The sequence below is a fragment of the Schistocerca nitens genome, chromosome 12, assembly GCF_023898315.1.
Source record: "Schistocerca nitens isolate TAMUIC-IGC-003100 chromosome 12, iqSchNite1.1, whole genome shotgun sequence".
NCBI lineage: Eukaryota > Metazoa > Arthropoda > Insecta > Orthoptera > Acrididae > Schistocerca > Schistocerca nitens.
The window spans coordinates 62,970,920-62,992,706 of record NC_064625.1 but is presented as its reverse complement, the minus strand read 5'-3'; positions in this window follow the sequence as shown (position 1 = coordinate 62,992,706).

Here is a 21,787-nt window from a genome sequence, read left to right as displayed (position 1 = left end):
ATATCGATTCGATGGTGAATGACGAAACACGGAGATTTTCTCAGGTTTTTGCTACATATTAACACTTTTCACATTTTCTCGTGTTACGTGGCTGCCAGTCCTCGGTTCATGCAAAATCTTAAGGTCCTCGGTCATGTCCAAGGCACCAAACCGACCAATAATTCAATAATCGATAACTAAAACTATAAATGTAGCTCTTCTTACTGGGCGATTGCATCAACTTAGATGCTTCTCCTGTGTTCTACTGTGCTGCTTGTATTGTCCCCACATACCGCAGCACGCGACAAGGGCTGGCAGACCATAAATGTAACCGTTTCAGAGAGAAATGCGACCAATGTGACGATCTCGCGTTATATCGATTCGATGGTGAATGACGAAACACGGAGATTTTCTAAGGTTTTTACTACATATTAACACTTTTCACATTTTCTCGTGTTACGTGGCTGCCAGTCCTCGGTTCATGCAAAATCTTAAGGTCCTCGGTCATGTCCAAGGCACCAAAACGACCAATAATTCAATAATCGATAACTAAAACTATAAATATAGCTCTTCTTACTGGGCGATTGCATCAACTTAGATGCTTCTCCTGTGTTCTACTGTGCTGCTTGTATTGTCCCCACATACCGCAGCTCGCGACAAGGGCTGGCAGACCATAAATGTAACCGTTTCAGAGATAAATGCGACCAATGTGACGATCTCGCGTTATATCGATTCGATGGTGAATGACGAAACACGGAGATTTTCTAAGGTTTTTACTACATATTAACACTTTTCACATTTTCTCGTGTTACGTGGCTGCCAGTCCTCGATTCATGTAAAATCTTAAAGTCCTCGGTCATGTCCAAGGCACCAAACCGACCGATAATTCGATAATCGATAACTAAAACTATAAATGTAGCTCTTCTTACTGGGCGATTGCATCAACTAAGATGCTTCTCCTGTGTTCTACTGTGCTGCTTGTATTGTCCCTACATACCGCAGCACGCGACAAGGGCTGGCAGACCATAAATGTAACCGTTTCAGAGAGAAATGCGACCAATGTGACGATCTCGCGTTATATCGATTCGATGGTGAATGACGAAACACGGAGATTTTCTAAGGTTTTTAATACATATTAACACTTTTCACATTTTCTCGTGTTACGTGGCTGTCAGTCCTCGGTTCATGCAAAATCTTAAGGTCCTCGGTCATGTCCAAGGCACCAAACCGACCAATAATTCAATAATCGATAACTAAAACTATAAATGTAGCTCTTCTTACTGGGCGATTGCATCAACTTAGATGCTTCTCCTGTGTTCTACTGTGCTGCTTGTATTGTCCCCACATAACCCAGCACGCGACAAGGGCTGGCAGACCATAAATGTAACCGTTTCAGAGAGAAATGCGACCAATGTGACGATCTCGCGTTATATCGATTCGATGGTGAATGACGAAACACGGAGATTTTCTAAGGTTTTTACTACATATTAACACTTTTCACATTTTCTCGTGTTACGTGGCTGCCAGTCCTCGGTTCATGCAAAATCTTAAGGTCCTCGGTCATGTCCAAGGCACCAAACCGACCAATAATTCAATAATCGATAACTAAAACTATAAATGTAGCTCTTCTTACTGGGCGATTGCATCAACTTAGATGCATCTCCTGTGTTCTACTGTGCTGCTTGTATTGTCCCCACATACCGCAACACGCGACAAGGGCTGGCAGACCATAAATGTAACCGTTTCAGAGAGAAATGCGACCAATGTGACGATCTCGCGTTATATCGATTCGATGGTGAATGACGAAACACGGAGATTTTCTAAGGTTTTTACTACATATTAACACTTTTCACATTTTCTCGTGTTACGTGGCTGCCAGTCCTCGGTTCATGCAAAATCTTAAGGTCCTCGGTCATGTCCAAGGCACCAAACCGACCAATAATTCAATAATCGATAACTAAAACTATAAATGTAGCTCTTCTTACTGGGCGATTGCATCAACTTAGATGCTTCTCCTGTGTTCTACTGTGCTGCTTGTATTGTCCCCACATACCGCAGCACGCGACAAGGGCTGGCAGACCATAAATGTAACCGTTTCAGAGAGAAATGCGACCAATGTGACGATCTCGCGTTATATCGATTCGATGGTGAATGACGAAACTCGGAGATTTTCTAAGCTTTTTACTACATATTAACACTTTTCACATTTTCTCGTGTTACGTGGCTGCCAGTCCTCGGTTCATGCAAAATCTTAAGGTCCTCGGTCATGTCCAAGGCACCAAACCGACCAATAATTCAATAATCGATAACTAAAACTATAAATGTAGCTCTTCTTACTGGGCGATTGCATCAACTTAGATGCTTCTCCTGTGTTCTACTGTGAGCTTGTATTGTCCCCACATACCGCAGCACGCGACAAGGGCTGGCAGACCATAAATGTAACCGTTTCAGAGAGAAATGCGACCAATGTGACGATCTCGCGTTATATCGATTCGATGGTGAATGACGAAACACGGAGATTTTCGAAGGTTTTTATTACATATTAACACTTTTCACATTTTCTCGTGTTACGTGGCTGCCTGTCCTCGGTTCATGCAAAATCTTAAGGTCCTCGGTCATGTCCAAGGCACCAAACCGACCAATAATTCAATAATCGATAACTAAAACTATAAATGTAGCTCTTCTTACTGGGCGATTGCATCAACTTAGATGCTTCTCCTGTGTTCTACTGTGCTGCTTGTATTGTCCCCACATACCGCAGCACGCGACAAGGGCTGGCAGACCATAAATGTAACTGTTTCAGAGAGAAATGCGACCAATGTGACGAACTCCGTTATATCGATTCGATGGTGAATGACGAAACACGGAGATTTTCTAAGGTTTTTACTACATATTAACACTTTCCACATTTTCTCGTGTTACGTGGCTGCCAGTCCTCGGTTCATGCAAAATCTTAAGGTCCTCGGTCATGTCCAAGGCACCAAACCGACCAATAATTCAATAATCGATAACTAAAACTATAAATGTAGCTCTTCTTACTGGGCGATTGCATCAACTTAGATGCTTCTCCTGTGTTCTACTGTGCTGCTTGTATTGTCCCCACATACCGCAGCACGCGACAAGGGCTGGCAGACCATAAATGTAACCGTTTCAGAGAGAAATGCGACCAATGTGACGATCTCGCGTTATATCGATTCGATGGTGAATGACGAAACACGGAGATTTTCTAAGGTTTTTACTACATATTAACACTTTTCACATTTTCTCGTCTTACGTGGCTGCCAGTCCTCGGTTCATGCAAAATCTTAAGGTCCTCGGTCATGTCCAAGGCACCAAACCGACCAATAATTCAATAATCGATAACTAAAACTATAAATGTAGCTCTTCTTACTGGGCGATTGCATCAACTTAGATGCTTCTCCTGTGTTCTACTGTGCTGCTTGTATTGTCCCCACATACCGCAGCACGCGACAAGGGCTGGCAGACCATAAATGTAACTGTTTCAGAGAGAAATGCGACCAATGTGACGAACTCCGTTATATCGATTCGATGGTGAATGACGAAACACGGAGATTTTCTAAGGTTTTTACTACATATTAACACTTTCCACATTTTCTCGTGTTACGTGGCTGCCAGTCCTCGGTTCATGCAAAATCTTAAGGTCCTCGGTCATGTCCAAGGCACCAAACCGACCAATAATTCAATAATCGATAACTAAAACTATAAATGTAGCTCTTCTTACTGGGCGATTGCATCAACTTAGATGCTTCTCCTGTGTTCTACTGTGCTGCTTGTATTGTCCCCACATACCGCAGCACGCGACAAGGGCTGGCAGACCATAAATGTAACCGTTTCAGAGAGAAATGCGACCAATGTGACGATCTCGCGTTATATCGATTCGATGGTGAATGACGAAACACGGAGATTTTCTAAGGTTTTTACTACATATTAACACTTTTCACATTTTCTCGTCTTACGTGGCTGCCAGTCCTCGGTTCATGCAAAATCTTAAGGTCCTCGGTCATGTCCAAGGCACCAAACCGACCAATAATTCAATAATCGATAACTAAAACTATAAATGTAGCTCTTCTTACTGGGCGATTGCATCAACTTAGATGCTTCTCCTGTGTTCTACTGTGCTGCTTGTATTGTCCCCACATACCGCAGCACGCGACAAGGGCTGGCAGACCATAAATGTAACCGTTTCAGAGAGAAATGCGACGAATGTGACGATCTCGCGTTATATCGATTCGATGGTGAATGACGAAACACGGAGAATTTCTAAGGTTTTTACTACATATTAACACTTTTCACATTTTCTCGTGTTACGTGGCTGCCAGTCCTCGGTTCATGCAAAATCTTAAGGTCCTCGGTCATGTCCAAGGCACCAAAACGACCAATAATTCAATAATCGATAACTAAAACTATAAATATAGCTCTTCTTACTGGGCGATTGCATCAACTTAGATGCTTCTCCTGTGTTCTACTGTGCTGCTTGTATTGTCCCCACATACCGCAGCTCGCGACAAGGGCTGGCAGACCATAAATGTAACCGTTTCAGAGAGAAATGCGACCAATGTGACGATCTCGCGTTATATCGATTCGATGGTGAATGACGAAACACGGAGATTTTCTAAGGTTTTCACTACATATTAACACTTTTCACATTTTCTCGTGTTACGTGGCTGCCAGTCCTCGATTCATGTAAAATCTTAAGGTCCTCGGTCATGTCCAAGGCACCAAACCGACCGATAATTCGATAATCGATTACTAAAACTATAAATGTAGCTCCTCTTACTGGGCGATTCCATCAACTAAGATGCTTCTCCTGTGTTCTACTGTGCTGCTTGTATTGTCCCTACATACCGCAGCACGCGACAAGGGCTGGCAGACCATAAATGTAACCGTTTCAGAGAGAAATGCGACCAATGTGACGATCTCGCGTTATATCGATTCGATGGTGAATGACGAAACACGGAGATTTTCTAAGGTTTTTAATACATATTAACACTTTTCACATTTTCTCGTGTTACGTGGCTGTCAGTCCTCGGTTCATGCAAAATCTTAAGGTCCTCGGTCATGTCCAAGGCACCAAACCGACCAATAATTCAATAATCGATAACTAAAACTATAAATGTAGCTCTTCTTACTGGGCGATTGCATCAACTTAGATGCTTCTGCTGTGTTCTACTGTGCTGCTTGTATTGTCCCCACATACCGCAGCACGCGACAAGGGCTGGCAGACCATAAATGTAACCGTTTCAGAGAGAAATGCGACCAATGTGACGATCTCGCGTTATATCGATTCGATGGTGAATGACGAAACACGGAGATTTTCTAAGGTTTTTAATACATATTAACACTTTTCACATTTTCTCGTGTTACGTGGCTGCCAGTCCTCGGTTCATGCAAAATCTTAAGGTCCTCGGTCATGTCCAAGGCACCAAACCGACCAATAATTCAGTAATAGATAACTAAAACTATAAATGTAGCTCTTCTTAATGGGCGATTGCATCAACTTAGATGCTTCTCCTGTGTTCTACTGTGCTGCTTGTATTGTCCCCACATACCGCAGCACGCGACAAGGGCTGGCAGACCATAAATGTAACCGTTTCAGAGAGAAATGCGACCAATGTGACGATCTCGCGTTATATCGATTCGATGGTGAATGACGAAACACGGAGATTTTCTAAGGTTTTTACTACATATTAACACTTTTCACATTTTCTCGTGTTACGTGGCTGCCAGTCCTCGGTTCATGCAAAATCTTAAGGTCCTCGGTCATGTCCAAGGCACCAAACCGACCAATAATTCAATAATCGATAACTAAAACTATAAATGTAGCTCTTCTTACTGGGCGATTGCATCAACTTAGATGCTTCTCCTGTGTTCTACTGTGCTGCTTGTATTGTCCCCACATACCGCAGCACGCGACAAGGGCTGGCAGACCATAAATGTAACCGTTTCAGAGAGAAATGCGACCAATGTGACGATCTCGCGTTATATCGATTCGATGGTGAATGACGAAACACGGAGATTTTCTAAGGTTTTTACTACATATAAACACTTTTCACATTTTCTCGTGTTACGTGGCTGCCAGTCCTCGGTTCATGCAAAATCTTAAGGTCCTCGGTCATGTCCAAGGCACCAAACCGACCAATAATTCAATAATCGATAACTAAAACTATAAATGTAGCTCTTCTTACTGGGCGATTGCATCAACTTAGATGCTTCTCCTGTGTTCTACTGTGAGCTTGTATTGTCCCCACATACCGCAGCACGCGACAAGGGCTGGCAGACCATAAATGTAACCGTTTCAGAGAGAAATGCGACCAATGTGACGATCTCGCGTTATATCGATTCGATGGTGAATGACGAAACACGGAGATTTTCTAAGGTTTTTACTACATATTAACACTTTTCACATTTTCTCGTGTTACGTGGCTGCCAGTCCTCGGTTCATGCAAAATCTTAAGGTCCTCGGTCATGTCCAAGGCACCAAACCGACCAATAATTCAATAATCGATAACTAAAACTATAAATGTAGCTCTTCTTACTGGGCGATTGCATCAACTTAGATGCTTCTCCTGTGTTCTACTGTGCTGCTTGTATTGTCCCCACATACCGCAGCACGCGACAAGGGCTGGCAGACCATAAATGTAACCGTTTCAGAGAGAAATGCGACCAATGTGACGATCTCGCGTTATATCGATTCGATGGTGAATGACGAAACACGGAGATTTTCTAAGCTTTTTACTACATATTAACACTTTTCACATTTTCTCGTGTTACGTGGCTGCCAGTCCTCGGTTCATGCAAAATCTTAAGGTCCTCGGTCATGTCCAAGGCACCAAACCGACCAATAATTCAATAATCGATAACTAAAACTATAAATGTAGCTCTTCTTACTGGGCGATTGCATCAACTTAGATGCTTCTCCTGTGTTCTACTGTGCTGCTTGTATTGTCCCCACATACCGCAGCACGCGACAAGGGCTGGCAGACCATAAATGTAACCGTTTCAGAGAGAAATGCGACCAATGTGACGATCTCGCGTTATATCGATTCGATGGTGAATGACGAAACACGGAGATTTTCTAAGGTTTTTACTACATATTAACACTTTTCACATTTTCTCGTGTTACGTGGCTGCCAGTCCTCGGTTCATGCAAAATCTTAAGGTCCTCTGTCATGTCCAAGGCACCAAAACGACCAATAATTCAATAATCGATAACTAAAACTATAAATATAGCTCTTCTTACTGGGCGATTGCATCAACTTAGATGCTTCTCCTGTGTTCTACTGTGCTGCTTGTATTGTCCCCACATACCGCAGCTCGCGACAAGGGCTGGCAGACCATAAATGTAACCGTTTCAGAGAGAAATGCGACCAATGTGACGATCTCGCGTTATATCGATTCGATGGTGAATGACGAAACACGGAGATTTTCTAAGGTTTTTACTACATATTAACACTTTTCACATTTTCTCGTGTTACGTGGCTGCCAGTCCTCGATTCATGTAAAATCTTAAGGACCTCGGTCATGTCCAAGGCACCAAACCGACCGATAATTCGATAATCGATAACTAAAACTATAAATGTAGCTCTTCTTACTGGGCGATTGCATCAACTAAGATGCTTCTCCTGTGTTCTACTGTGCTGCTTGTATTGTCCCTACATACCGCAGCACGCGACAAGGGCTGGCAGACCATAAATGTAACCGTTTCAGAGAGAAATGCGACCAATGTGACGATCTCGCGTTATATCGATTCGATGGTGAATGACGAAACACGGAGATTTTCTAAGGTTTTTAATACATATTAACACTTTTCACATTTTCTCGTGTTACGTGGCTGTCAGTCCTCGGTTCATGCTAAATCTTAAGGTCCTCGGTCATGTCCAAGGCACCAAACCGACCAATAATTCAATAATCGATAACTAAAACTATAAATGTAGCTCTTCTTACTGGGCGATTGCATCAACTTAGATGCTTCTCCTGTGTTCTACTGTGCTGCTTGTATTGTCCCCACATAACCCAGCACGCGACAAGGGCTGGCAGACCATAAATGTAACCGTTTCAGAGAGAAATGCGACCAATGTGACGATCTCGCGTTATATCGATTCGATGGTGAATGACGAAACACGGAGATTTTCTAAGGTTTTTACTACATATTAACACTTTTCACATTTTCTCGTGTTACGTGGCTGCCAGTCCTCGGTTCATGCAAAATCTTAAGGTCCTCGGTCATGTCCAAGGCACCAAACCGACCAATAATTCAGTAATAGATAACTAAAACTATAAATGTAGCTCCTCTTAATGGGCGATTGCATCAACTTAGATGCTTCTCCTGTGTTCTACTGTGCTGCTTGTATTGTCCCCACATACCGCAGCACGCGACAAGGGCTGGCAGACCATAAATGTAACCGTTTCAGAGAGAAATGCGACCAATGTGACGATCTCGCGTTATATCGATTCGATGGTGAATGACGAAACACGGAGATTTTCTAAGGTTTTTACTACATATTAACACTTTTCACATTTTCTCGTGTTACGTGGCTGCCAGTCCTCGGTTCATGCAAAATCTTAAGGTCCTCGGTCATGTCCAAGGCACCAAACCGACCAATAATTCAATAATCGATAACTAAAACTATAAATGTAGCTCTTCTTACTGGGCGATTGCATCAACTTAGATGCTTCTCCTGTGTTCTACTGTGCTGCTTGTATTGTCCCCACATACCGCAGCACGCGACAAGGGCTGGCAGACCATGAATGTAACCGTTTCAGAGAGAAATGCGACCAATGTGACGATCTCGCGTTATATCGATTCGATGGTGAATGACGAAACACGGAGATTTTCTAAGGTTTTTACTACATATTAACACTTTTCACATTTTCTCGTGTTACGTGGCTGCCAGTCCTCGGTTCATGCAAAATCTTAAGGTCCTCGGTCATGTCCAAGGCACCAAACCGACCAAGAATTCAATAATCGATAACTAAAACTATAAGTGTAGCTCTTCTTACTGGGCGATTGCATCAACTTAGATGCTTCTCCTGTGTTCTACTGTGCTGCTTGTATTGTCCCCACATACCGCAGCACGCGACAAGGGCTGGCAGACCATAAATGTAACCGTTTCAGAGAGAAATGCGACCAATGTGACGATCTCGCGTTATATCGATTCGATGGTGAATGACGAAACACGGAGATTTTCTAAGGCTTTTACTACATATTAACACTTTTCACATTTTCTCGTGTTACGTGGCTGCCAGTCCTCGGTTCATGCAAAATCTTAAGGTCCTCGGACATGTCCTAGGCACCAAACCGACCAATAATTCAGTAATCGATAACTAAAACTATAAATGTAGCTCTTCTTACTGGGCGATTGCATCAACTTAGATGCTTCTCCTGTGTTCTACTGTGAGCTTGTATTGTCCCCACATACCGCAGCACGCGACAAGGGCTGGCAGACCATAAATGTAACCGTTTCAGAGAGAAATGCGACCAATGTGACGATCTCGCGTTATATCGATTCGATGGTGAATGACGAAACACGGAGATTTTCTAAGGTTTTTACTACATATTAACACTTTTCACATTTTCTCGTGTTACGTGGCTGCCAGTCCTCGGTTCAAGCAAAATCTTAAGGTCCTCGGTCATGTCCAAGGCACGAAACCGACCAATAATTCAATAATCGATAACTAAAACTATAAATGTAGCTCTTCTTACTGGGCGATTGCATCAACTTAGATGCTTCTCCTGTGTTCTACTGTGCTGCTTGTATTGTCCCCACATACCGCAGCACGCGGCAAGGGCTGGCAGACCATAAATGTAACCGTTACAGAGAGAAATGCGACCAATGTGACGATCTCGCGTTATATCGATTCGATGGTGAATGACGAACACGGAGATTTTCTAAGGTTTTTACTACATATTAACACTTTTCACATTTTCTCGTGTTACGTGGCTGCCAGTCCTCGGTTCATGCAAAATCTTAAGGTCCGAGGTCATGTCCAAGGCACCAAACCGACCAATAATTCAATAATCGATAACTAAAACTATAAATGTAGCTCTTCTTACTGGGCGATTGCATCAACTTAGATGCTTCACCTGTGCTCTACTGTGCTGCTTGTATTGTCCCCACATAACCCAGCACGCGACAAGGGCTGGCAGACCATAAATGTAACCGTTTCAGAGAGAAATGCGACCAATGTGACGATCTCGCGTTATATCGATTCGATGGTGAATGACGAAACACGGAGATTTTCTAAGGTTTTTACTACATATTAACACTTTTCACATTTTCTCGTGTTACGTGGCTGCCAGTCCTCGTTTCATGCAAAATCTTAAGGTCCTCGGTCATGTCCAAGGCACCAAACCGACCAATAATTCAATAATCGATAACTAAAACTATAAATGAAGCTCTTCTTACTGGGCGATTGCATCAACTTAGATGCTTCTCCTGTGTTCTACTGTGCTGCTTGTATTGTCCCCACATACCGCAGCACGCGACAAGGGCTGGCAGACCATAAATGTTAAACGTTTCAGAGAGAAATGCGACCAATGTGACGATCTCGCGTTATATCGATTCGATGGTGAATGACGAAACACGGAGAGTTTCTAAGGTTTTTACTACATATTAACACTTTTCACATTTTTTCGTGTTACGTGGCTGCCAGTCCTCGGTTCATGCAAAATCTTAAGGTCCTCGGTCATGTCCAAGGCACCAAACCGACCAATAATTCAATAATCGATAACTAAAACTATAAATGTAGCTCTTCTTACTGGGCGATTGCATCAACTTAGATGCTGCTCCTGTGTTCTACTGTGCTGCTTGTATTGTCTCCACATACCGCAGCACGCGACAAGGGCTGGCAGACCATAAATGTAACCGTTTCAGAGAGAAATGCGACCAATGTGACGATCTCGCGTTATATCGATTCGATGGTGAATGACGAAACACGGAGATTTTCTAAGGCTTTTACTACATATTAACACTTTTCACATTTTCTCGTGTTACGTGGCTGCCAGTCCTCGGTTCATGCAAAATCTTAAGGTCCTCGGTCATGTCCAAGGCACCAAACCGACCAATAATTCAATAATCGATAACTAAAACTATAAATGTAGCTCTTCTTACTGGGCGATTGCATCAACTTAGATGCTTCTCCTGTGTTCTACTGTGCTGCTTGTATTGTCCCCACATACCGCAGCACGCGACAAGGGCTGGCAGACCATAAATGTAACCGTTTCAGAGAGAAATGCGACCAATGTGACGATCTCGCGTTATATCGATTCGATGGTGAATGACGAAACACGGAGATTTTCTAAGGTTTTTACTACATATTAACACTTTTCACATTTTCTCGTGTTACGTGGCTGCCAGTCCTCGGTTCATGCAAAATCTTAAGGTCCTCGGTCATGTCCAAGGCACCAAACCGACCAATAATTCAATAATCGATAACTAAAACTATAAATGTAGCTCTTCTTACTGGGCGATTGCATCAACTTAGATGCTTCTCCTGTGTTCTACTGTGCTGCTTGTATTGTCCCCACATAACCCAGCACGCGACAAGGGCTGGCAGACCATAAATGTAACCGTTTCAGAGAGAAATGCGACCAATGTGACGATCTCGCGTTATATCGATTCGATGGTGAATGACGAAACACGGAGATTTTCTAAGGTTTTTACTACATATTAACACTTTTCACATTTTCTCGTGTTACGTGGCTGCCAGTCCTCGGTTCATGCAAAATCTTAAGGTCCTCGGTCATGTCCAAGGCACCAAACCGACCAAGAATTCAATAATCGATAACTAAAACTATAAGTGTAGCTCTTCTTACTGGGCGATTGCATCAACTTAGATGCTTCTCCTGTGTTCTACTGTGCTGCTTGTATTGTCCCCACATACCGCAGCACGCGACAAGGGCTGGCAGACCATAAATGTAACCGTTTCAGAGAGAAATGCGACCAATGTGACGATCTCGCGTTATATCGATTCGATGGTGAATGACGAAACACGGAGATTTTCTAAGGTTTTTACTACATATTAACACATTTCACATTTTCTCGTGTTACGTGGCTGCCAGTCCTCGGTTCATGCAAAATCATAAGGTCCTCGGTCATGTCCTAGGCACCAAACCGACCAATAATTCAATAATCGATAACTAAAACTATAAATATAGCTCTTCTTACTGGGCGATTGCATCAACTTAGATGCTTCTCCTGTGTTCTACTGTGCTGCTTGTATTGTCCCCACATACCGCAGCACGCGACAAGGGCTGGCAGACCATAAATGTAACCGTTTCAGAGAGAAATGCGACCAATGTGACGATCTCGCGTTATATCGATTCGATGGTGAATGACGAAACACGGAGATTTTCTAAGGTTTTTACTACATATTAACACTTTTCACATTTTCTCGTGTTACGTGGCTGCCAGTCCTCGGTTCATGCAAAATCTTAAGGTCCTCGGTCATGTCCAAGGCACCAAACCAACCAATAATTCAATAATCGATAACTAAAACTATAAATGTAGCTCTTCTTACTGGGCGATTGCATCAACTTAGATGCTTCTCCTGTGTTCTACTGTGCTGCTTGTATTGTCCCCACATACCGCAGCACGCGACAAGGGCTGGCAGACCATAAATGTAACCGTTTCAGAGAGAAATGCGACCAATGTGACGATCTCGCGTTATATCGATTCGATGGTGAATGACGATCACGGAGATTTTCTAAGGTTTTTACTACATATTAACACTTTTCACATTTTCTCGTGTTACGTGGCTGCCAGTCCTCGGTTCATGCAAAATCTTAAGGTCCTCGGTCATGTCCAAGGCACCAAACCGACCAATAATTCAATAATCGATAACTAAAACTATAAATGTAGCTCTTCTTACTGGGCGATTGCATCAACTTAGATGCTTCTCCTGTGTTCTACTGTGCTGCTTGTATTGTCTCCACATACCGCAGCACGCGACAAGGGCTGGCAGACCATAAATGTACCCGTTTCAGAGAGAAATGCGACCAATGTGACGATCTCGCGTTATATCGATTCGATGGTGAATGACGAAACACGGAGATTTTCTAAGGTTTTTACTACATATTAACACTTTTCACATTTTCTCGTGTTACGTGGCTGCCAGTCCTCGGTTCATGCAAAATCTTAAGGTCCTTGGTCATGTCCAAGGCACCAAACCGACCAATAATTCAATAATCGATAACTAAAACTATAAATGTAGCTCTTCTTACTGGGCGATTGCATCAACTTAGATGCTTCTCCTGTGTTCTACTGTGCTGCTTGTATTGTCCCTACATACCGCAGCACGCGACAAGGGCTGGCAGACCATATATGTAACCGTTTCAGAGAAAATGCGACCAATGTGACGATCTCGCGTTATATCGATTCGATGGTGAATGACGAAACACGGAGATTTTCTAAGGTTTTTACTACATATTAACACTTTTCACATTTTCTCGTGTTACGTGGCTGCCAGTCCTCGGTTCAAGCAAAATCTTAAGGTCCTCGGTCATGTCCAAGGAACGAAACCGACCAATAATTCAATAATCGATAACTAAAACTATAAATGTAGCTCTTCTTACTGGGCGATTGCATCAACTTAGATGCTTCTCCTGTGTTCTACTGTGCTGCTTGTATTGTCCCCACATACCGCAGCACGCGGCAAGGGCTGGCAGACCATAAATGTAACCGTTACAGAGAGAAATGCGACCAATGTGACGATCTCGCGTTATATCGATTCGATGGTGAATGACGAACACGGAGATTTTCTAAGGTTTTTACTACATATTAACACTTTTCACATTTTCTCGTGTTACGTGGCTGCCAGTCCTCGGTTCATGCAAAATCTTAAGGTCCTAGGTCATGTCCAAGGCACCAAACCGACCAATAATTCATTAATCGATAACTAAAACTATAAATGTAGCTCTTCTTACTGGGCGATTGCATCAACTTAGATGCTTCACCTGTGTTCTACTGTGCTGCTTGTATTGTCCGCACATAACCCAGCACGCGACAAGGGCTGGCAGACCATAAATGTAACCGTTTCAGAGAGAAATGCGACCAATGTGACGATCTCGCGTTATATCGATTCGATGGTGAATGACGAAACACGGAGATTTTCTAAGGTTTTTACTACATATTAACACTTTTCACATTTTGTCGTGTTACGTGGCTGCCAGTCCTCGGTTCATGCAAAATCTTAAGGTCCTCGGTCATGTCCAAGGCACCAAACCGACCAATAATTCAATAATCGATAACTAAAACTATAAATGAAGCTCTTCTTACTGGGCGATTGCATCAACTTAGATGCTTCTCCTGTGTTCTACTGTGCTGCTTGTATTGTCCCCACATAACCCAGCACGCGACAAGGGCTGGCAGACCATAAATGTAACCGTTTCAGAGAGAAATGCGACCAATGTGACGATCTCGCGTTATATCGATTCGATGGTGAATGACGAAACACGGAGAGTTTCTAAGGTTTTTACTACATATTAACACTTTTCACATTTTTTCGTGTTACGTGGCTGCCAGTCCTCGGTTCATGCAAAATCTTAAGGTCCTCGGTCATGTCCAAGGCACCAAACCGACCAATAATTCAATAATCGATAACTAAAACTATAAATGTAGCTCTTCTTACTGGGCGATTGCATCAACTTAGATGCTGCTCCTGTGTTCTACTGTGCTGCTTGTATTGTCCCCACATACCGCAGCACGCGACAAGGGCTGGCAGACCATAAATGTAACCGTTTCAGAGAGAAATGCGACCAATGTGACGATCTCGCGTTATATCGATTCGATGGTGAATGACGAAACACGGAGATTTTCTAAGGCTTTTACTACATATTAACACTTTTCACATTTTCTCGTGTTACGTGGCTGCCAGTCCTCGGTTCATGCAAAATCTTAAGGTCCTCGGACATGTCCTAGGCACCAAACCGACCAATAATTCAGTAATCGATAACTAAAACTATAAATGTAGCTCTTCTTACTGGGCGATTGCATCAACTTAGATGCTTCTCCTGTGTTCTACTGTGCTGCTTGTATTGTCCCCACATACCGCAGCACGCGACAAGGGCTGGCAGACCATAAACGTAACCGTTTCAGAGAGAAATGCGACCAATGTGACAATCTCGCGTTATATCGATTCGATGGTGAATGACGAAACACGGAGATTTTCTAAGGTTTTTACTACATATTAACACTTTTCACATTTTCTCGTGTTACGTGGCTGCCAGTCCTCGGTTCATGCAAAATCTTAAGGTCCTCGGTCATGTCCAAGGCACCAAACCGACCAATAATTCAATAATCGATAACTAAAACTATAAATGTAGCTCTTCTTACTGGGCGATTGCATCAACTTAGATGCTTCTCCTGTGTTCTACTGTGCTGCTTGTATTGTCCCCACATACCGCAGCACGCGACAAGGGCTGGCAGACCATAAATGTAACCGTTTCAGAGAGAAATGCGACCAATGTGACGATCTCGCGTTATATCGATTCGATGGTGAATGACGAAACACGGAGATTTTCTAAGGTTTTTACTACATATTAACACTTTTCACATTTTCTCGTGTTACGTGGCTGCCAGTCCTCGGTTCATGCAAAATCTTAAGGTCCTCGGTCATGTCCAAGGCACCAAACCGACCAATAATTCAATAATCGATAACTAAAACTATAAATGTAGCTCTTCTTACTGGGCGATTGCATCAACTTAGATGCTTCTCCTGTGTTCTACTGTGCTGCTTGTATTGTCCCCACATAACCCAGCACGCGACAAGGGCTGGCAGACCATAAATGTAACCGTTTCAGAGAGAAATGCGACCAATGTGACGATCTCGCGTTATATCGATTCGATGGTGAATGACGAAACACGGAGATTTTCTAAGGTTTTTACTACATATTAACACTTTTCACATTTTCTCGTGTTACGTGGCTGCCAGTCCTCGGTTCATGCAAAATCTTAAGGTCCTCGGTCATGTCCAAGGCACCAAACCGACCAATAATTCAATAATCGATAACTAAAACTATAAATGAAGCTCTTCTTAATGGGCGATTGCATCAACTTAGATGCTTCTCCTGTGTTCTACTGTGCTGCTTGTATTGTCCCCACATACCGCAGCACGCGACAAGGGCTGGCAGACCATAAATGTAACCGTTTCAGAGAGAAATGCGACCAATGTGACGATCTCGCGTTATATCGATTCGATGGTGAATGACGAAACACGGAGATTTTCTAAGGTTTTTACTACATATTAACACTTTTCACATTTTCTCGTGTTACGTGGCTGCCAGTCCTCGGTTCAAGCAAAATCTTAAGGTCCTCGGTCATGTCCAAGGCACGAAACCGACCAATAATTCAATAATCGATAACTAAAACTATAAATGTAGCTCTTCTTACTGGGCGATTGCATCAACTTAGATGCTTCTCCTGTGTTCTACTGTGCTGCTTGTATTGTCCCCACATACCGCAGCACGCGGCAAGGGCTGGCAGACCATAAATGTAACCGTTACAGAGAGAAATGCGACCAATGTGACGATCTCGCGTTATATCGATTCGATGGTGAATGACGAACACGGAGATTTTCTAAGGTTTTTACTACATATTAACACTTTTCACATTTTCTCGTGTTACGTGGCTGCCAGTCCTCGGTTCATGCAAAATCTTAAGGTCCTAGGTCATGTCCAAGGCACCAAACCGACCAATAATTCAATAATCGATAACTAAAACTATAAATGTAGCTCTTCTAACTGGGCGATTGCATCAACTTAGATGCTTCACCTGTGCTCTACTGTGCTGCTTGTATTGTCCCCACATAACCCAGCACGCGACAAGGGCTGGCAGACCATAAATGTAACCGTTTCAGAGAGAAATGCGACCAATGTGACGATCTCGCGTTATATCGATTCGATGGTGAATGACGAAACACGGAGATTTTCTAAGGTTTTTACTACATATTAACACTTTTCACATTTTCTCGTGTTACGTGGCTGCCAGTCCTCGGTTCATGCAAAATCTTAAGGTCCTCGGTCATGTCCAAGGCACCAAACCGACCAATAATTCAATAATCGATAACTAAAACTATAAATGTAGCTCTTCTTACTGGGCGATTGCATCAACTTAGATGCTTCTCCTGTGTTCTACTGTGCTGCTTGTATTGTCCCCACATAACCCAGCACGCGACAAGGGCTGGCAGACCATAAATGTAACCGTTTCAGAGAGAAATGCGACCAATGTGACGATCTCGCGTTATATCGATTCGATGGTGAATGACGAAACACGGAGATTTTCTAAGGTTTTTACTACATATTAACACTTTTCACATTTTCTCGTGTTACGTGGCTGCCAGTCCTCGGTTCATGCAAAATCTTAAGGTCCTCGGTCATGTCCAAGGCACCAAACCGACCAATAATTCAATAATCGATAACTAAAACTATAAATGAAGCTCTTCTTAATGGGCGATTGCATCAACTTAGATGCTTCTCCTGTGTTCTACTGTGCTGCTTGTATTGTCCCCACATACCGCAGCACGCGACAAGGGCTGGCAGACCATAAATGTAACCGTTTCAGAGAGAAATGCGACCAATGTGACGATCTCGCGTTATATCGATTCGATGGTGAATGACGAAACACGGAGATTTTCTAAGGTTTTTACTACATATTAACACTTTTCACATTTTCTCGTGTTACGTGGCTGCCAGTCCTCGGTTCAAGCAAAATCTTAAGGTCCTCGGTCATGTCCAAGGCACGAAACCGACCAATAATTCAATAATCGATAACTAAAACTATAAATGTAGCTCTTCTTACTGGGCGATTGCATCAACTTAGATGCTTCTCCTGTGTTCTACTGTGCTGCTTGTATTGTCCCCACATACCGCAGCACGCGGCAAGGGCTGGCAGACCATAAATGTAACCGTTACAGAGAGAAATGCGACCAATGTGACGATCTCGCGTTATATCGATTCGATGGTGAATGACGAACACGGAGATTTTCTAAGGTTTTTACTACATATTAACACTTTTCACATTTTCTCGTGTTACGTGGCTGCCAGTCCTCGGTTCATGCAAAATCTTAAGGTCCTAGGTCATGTCCAAGGCACCAAACCGACCAATAATTCAATAATCGATAACTAAAACTATAAATGTAGCTCTTCTAACTGGGCGATTGCATCAACTTAGATGCTTCACCTGTGCTCTACTGTGCTGCTTGTATTGTCCCCACATAACCCAGCACGCGACAAGGGCTGGCAGACCATAAATGTAACCGTTTCAGAGAGAAATGCGACCAATGTGACGATCTCGCGTTATATCGATTCGATGGTGAATGACGAAACACGGAGATTTTCTAAGGTTTTTACTACATATTAACACTTTTCACATTTTCTCGTGTTACGTGGCTGCCAGTCCTCGGTTCATGCAAAATCTTAAGGTCCTCGGTCATGTCCAAGGCACCAAACCGACCAATAATTCAATAATCGATAACTAAAACTATAAATGAAGCTCTTCTTACTGGGCGATTGCATCAACTTAGATGCTTCTCCTGTGTTCTACTGTGCTGCTTGTATTGTCCCCACATACCGCAGCACGCGACAAGGGCTGGCAGACCATAAATGTTAAACGTTTCAGAGAGAAATGCGACCAATGTGACGATCTCGCGTTATATCGATTCGATGGTGAATGACGAAACACGGAGTGTTTCTAAGGTTTTTACTACATATTAACACTTTTCACATTTTTTCGTGTTACGTGGCTGCCAGTCCTCGGTTCATGCAAAATCTTAAGGTCCTCGGTCATGTCCAAGGCACCAAACCGACCAATAATTCAATAATCGATAACTAAAACTATAAATGTAGCTCTTCTTACTGGGCGATTGCATCAACTTAGATGCTGCTCCTGTGTTCTACTGTGCTGCTTGTATTGTCCCCACATACCGCAGCACGCGACAAGGGCTGGCAGACCATAAATGTAACCGTTTCAGAGAGAAATGCGACCAATGTGACGATCTCGCGTTATATCGATTCGATGGTGAATGACGAAACACGGAGATTTTCTAAGGCTTTTACTACATATTAACACTTTTCACATTTTCTCGTGTTACGTGGCTGCCAGTCCTCGGTTCATGCAAAATCTTAAGGTCCTCGGTCATGTCCAAGGCACCAAACCGACCAATAATTCAATAATCGATAACTAAAACTATAAATGTAGCTCTTCTTACTGGGCGATTGCATCAACTTAGATGCTTCTCCTGTGTTCTACTGTGCTGCTTGTATTGTCCCCACATACCGCAGCACGCGACAAGGGCTGGCAGACCATAAATGTAACCGTTTCAGAGAGAAATGCGACCAATGTGACGATCTCGCGTTATATCGATTCGATGGTGAATGACGAAACACGGAGATTTTCTAAGGTTTTTACTACATATTAACACTTTTCACATTTTCTCGTGTTACGTGGCTGCCAGTCCTCGGTTCATGCAAAATCTTAAGGTCCTCGGTCATGTCCAAGGCACCAAACCGACCAATAATTCAATAATCGATAACTAAAACTATAAATGTAGCTCTTCTTACTGGGCGATTGCATCAACTTAGATGCTTCTCCTGTGTTCTACTGTGCTGCTTGTATTGTCTCCACATACCGCAGCACGCGACAAGGGCTGGCAGACCATAAATGTACCCGTTTCAGAGAGAAATGCGACCAATGTGACGATCTCGCGTTATATCGATTCGATGGTGAATGACGAAACACGGAGATTTTCTAAGGTTTTTACTACATATTAACACTTTTCACATTTTCTCGTGTTACGTGGCTGCCAGTCCTCGGTTCATGCAAAATCTTAAGGTCCTTGGTCATGTCCAAGGCACCAAACCGACCAATAATTCAATAATCGATAACTAAAACTATAGATGTAGCTCTTCTTACTGGGCGATTGCATCAACTTAGATGCTTCTCCTGTGTTCTACTGTGCTGCTTGTATTGTCCCTACATACCGCAGCACGCGACAAGGGCTGGCAGACCATAAATGTAACCGTTTCAGAGAAAATGCGACCAATGTGACGATCTCGCGTTATATCGATTCGATGGTGAATGACGAAACACGGAGATTTTCTAAGGTTTTTACTACATATTAACACTTTTCACATTTTCTCGTGTTACGTGGCTGCCAGTCCTCGGTTCAAGCAAAATCTTAAGGTCCTCGGTCATGTCCAAGGCACGAAACCGACCAATAATTCAATAATCGATAACTAAAACTATAAATGTAGCTCTTCTTACTGGGCGATTGCATCAACTTAGATGCTTCTCCTGTGTTCTACTGTGCTGCTTGTATTGTCCCCACATACCGCAGCACGCGGCAAGGGCTGGCAGACCATAAATGTAACCGTTACAGAGAGAAATGCGACCAATGTGACGATCTCGCGTTATATCGATTCGATGGTGAATGACGAACACGGAGATTTTCTAAGGTTTTTACTACATATTAACACTTGTCACATTTTCTCGTGTTACGTGGCTGCCAGTCCTCGGTTCATGCAAAATCTTAAGGTCCTAGGTCATGTCCAAGGCACCAAACCGACCAATAATTCAATAATCGATAACTAAAACTATAAATGTAGCTCTTCTTACTGGGCGATTGCATCAACTTAGATGCTTCACCTGTGTTCTACTGTGCTGCTTGTATTGTCCGCACATAACCCAGCACGCGACAAGGGCTGGCAGACCATAAATGTAACCGTTTCAGAGAGAAATGCGACCAATGTGACGATCTCGCGTTATATCGATTCGATGGTGAATGACGAAACACGGAGATTTTCTAAGGTTTTTACTACATATTAACACTTTTCACATTTTCTCGTGTTACGTGGCTGCCAGTCCTCGGTTCATGCAAAATCTTAAGGTCCTCGGTCATGTCCAAGGCACCAAACCGACCAATAATTCAATAATCGATAACTAAAACTATAAATGAAGCTCTTCTTACTGGGCGATTGCATCAACTTAGATGCTTCTCCTGTGCTCTACTGTGCTGCTTGTATTGTCCCCACATACCGCAGCACGCGACAAGGGCTGGCAGACCATAAATGTAACCGTTTCAGAGAGAAATGCGACCAATGTGACGATCTCGCGTTATATCGATTCGATGGTGAATGACGAAACAAGGAGATTTTCTAAGGTTTTTACTACATATTAACACTTTTCACATTTTTTCGTGTTACGTGGCTGCCAGTCCTCGGTTCATGCAAAATCTTGAGGTCCTCGGTCATGTCCAAGGCACCAAACCGACCAATAATTCAATAATCGATAACTAAAACTATAAATGTAGCTCTTCTTACTGGGCGATTGCATCAACTTAGATGCTGCTCCTGTGTTCTACTGTGCTGCTTGTATTGTCCCCACATACCGCAGCACGCGACAAGGGCTGGCAGACCATAAATGTAACCGTTTCAGAGAGAAATGCGACCAATGTGACGATCTCGCGTTATATCGATTCGATGGTGAATGACGAAACACGGAGATTTTCTAAGGCTTTTACTACATATTAACACTTTTCACATTTTCTCGTGTTACGTGGCTGCCAGTCCTCGGTTCATGCAAAATCTTAAGGTCCTCGGACATGTCCTAGGCACCAAACCGACCAATAATTCAGTAATCGATAACTAAAACTATAAATGTAGCTCTTCTTACTGGGCGATTGCATCAACTTAGATGCTTCTCCTGTGTTCTACTGTGCTGCTTGTATTGTCCCCACATACCGCAGCACGCGACAAGGGCTGGCAGACCATAAACGTAACCGTTTCAGAGAGAAA